Source organism: Trichogramma pretiosum, unplaced genomic scaffold, assembly GCF_000599845.2.
Source record: "Trichogramma pretiosum strain Unisexual culture from Peru unplaced genomic scaffold, Tpre_2.0 scaffold5, whole genome shotgun sequence".
NCBI classification, from domain to species: Eukaryota; Metazoa; Arthropoda; class Insecta; order Hymenoptera; family Trichogrammatidae; genus Trichogramma; species Trichogramma pretiosum.
Window position 1 is genome coordinate 1911068 of NW_019641672.1, and position 2380 is coordinate 1913447.

Sequence of the window (2380 nt, forward strand, 5' to 3'; positions counted from 1 at the left end):
TGGCTTCGCTCACGTTAAATTTCAAAGAGTAGGAGAATATTTATAAAAACAAAATTATATTTTAGCCTTTTTATGCAAAAAGACATTCAGGAATATATTTACAAAAGTGCTTGAGGGTAGGACAATTAGGAATGACAAAGATTTGAAGTAAGCAACGTTCATCGCACGACAACGACAACTTTCTTTGCGTGTGAAAGGGAAATTTAAACAAAGCCTTTTAACGATTAAGCTGAAGAATTCTGGATTAACTTTTTTAAAAATTGTGGAATATCACCAATGACTGATGAGCGATGAGCATTGAGTGTGAGGGTGCGATGAGAGTGGGGGAGCGGGTGAGTGTGTGCGAAGTGATAAAAAACGAAAAAAATTCAAAAGTCAAAAACAAAAAAAGAAAAATGCATTCTAAGATCGTAGAAACCTTCACAGTGGTATAGTAAATGTATGGTAAAAATTTTAAAACGATTGTACGGGTAGTTTTTAAGAACATGAAATACAAACCGACGTCGTTTCTGCTTTATACATATAGATATTACGATATATTACGATATATCACTATATTAATATAATAATACAATAAATATATCAATATATCACAATATATCGCGATATAGTACAATATATCACTATAAGCATATATTAATACATTAAATATATCAATAAATTACAATATACCACGATATATCACGATATATCACTATATAGCACGATATATCACGATATATTACTATATAGCACGATATATCACGATGTATTACTATATTTACGATATATTACGATATATTACGATATATTACGATATATCATGATATATCAGGATATATTACTATTTTCATAGATCAATACATTAAATATATCAATTTATTACGATTTATCACGATATATCACGATAATTCATGATAGTCGTTACATTGCTTCTTGGCTTTTCAGCTAAGATATCCACATTTGGGATATTTACAGAGGTCAACCCAATCGTAGTGCAATCGATGGGCCTCGCTGTGGAGGAACCGCTTTGGTGATCAGGGCAGCCTCTGCGCCAGGTAAGGTAGACGGCTGAAAATCGAGGATGCCATCTTGATATTTTATTAGTTCAGAAGCAAATAATTCTGACCGTAAATTAATAAAACTGAGCCTATTTGTGCTCGCAGTTTTCATCAAATTAAGCCTGTTTTACATACGTTCGACACTCGCGCTTGAATTGGCAATAGTTACAAAGACAGTCAGAACAAAGTTTGCAAGCCTTCTGAATATTTGATTTTTTTCATGATACTATTTTAAAATTTTCAGCCAAAACACGTCTGCTTGCTTCTCCATGAGATTTCGTCGATACAATCACTCTATTCCAAAAGCAATTTCTACTGCTTATTGATTTTGTTTCTTTCGATATCGGATTAAAAAATCGGACAATAATCTATCGCCGCATCTAACGTTGGGTTGGTTCTGTTAAATTCTCTGCTCATAACATTGGTGGGATGAAAATATGACACTTTTACCATAATCTTCTCCTCGGGATCAAGTTTACTTTGTAATTGGAGACACGCTTCAATTAAAAGAGCTCTAAAAGATTTCAGTAGCATATCGATGCAATTTAAATGCAACCACTCAGATTTGTTATACGGATCGATATTTTTCAGGTTTTCTTGATTGTTATTTATATAATCTTTGTTAATAAATAGTTCTAAAATACTCGATAGTAAATTTCTAATCAAGCTACTGTTTTCCGCAATTATAGGCTGAGCCGACTGTAAAGTTGCATTAGCAACGTTGAATTTCTCTAAAATAAATTCTAAAAACTGTAACGTCACGAAAACTTCTGACTGCGTCAATGATTCCTTAATTTCAGATGCATATTTTGGGCATGGCGTGACTTTTGATTGTTTGTCGAAAAATTCTAGGAGCGCAGCCCATCTGCTAAGAATATAACGTACAGTATTATAAACTGTTAGCTTTGTACACCCTCCTACATCTTTAATCGTTTTGGACTTGCTCGAATATAGGTAGTAATGGAGGATATTAATTTTATGCTATCAAAATTCAACTTTTCATAAGCATATTTAGTACGCAAATGCTGAATGTGGCAGTTGCACGGATTAATAAAAATATGTGGTAGACGTTTTTTTAATCTCGAGGCAACTGAATCGTGCTCACCCATCATTAGGTTGCAGGTATCGGCACAGAACGCAGTTATATTCGTAAGAGGGATTTCGGCGTCAAGGAAAGAATTGACAATTAAATTTTCCATGTGTTCAGCTGTTGCGATCGTTCCGGGTTTGTCGTAAACACATATAAAATCCCACAGAATTTCCATGATTTTATTGTTACTGGGATCCACATAACGCACGACTATACCTAGACTGTGCACAGATGAGACGTCTGTTGTTTC

General features: G+C 33.9%; 1 pseudogene; it reads right to left on the reverse strand.

The window, feature by feature from the left end:
• Window positions 1-918: 918 nt before the first annotated feature.
• Window positions 919-1045, reverse strand: LOC111694018 (annotated as a pseudogene).
• Window positions 1046-2380: the final 1335 nt, after the last annotated feature.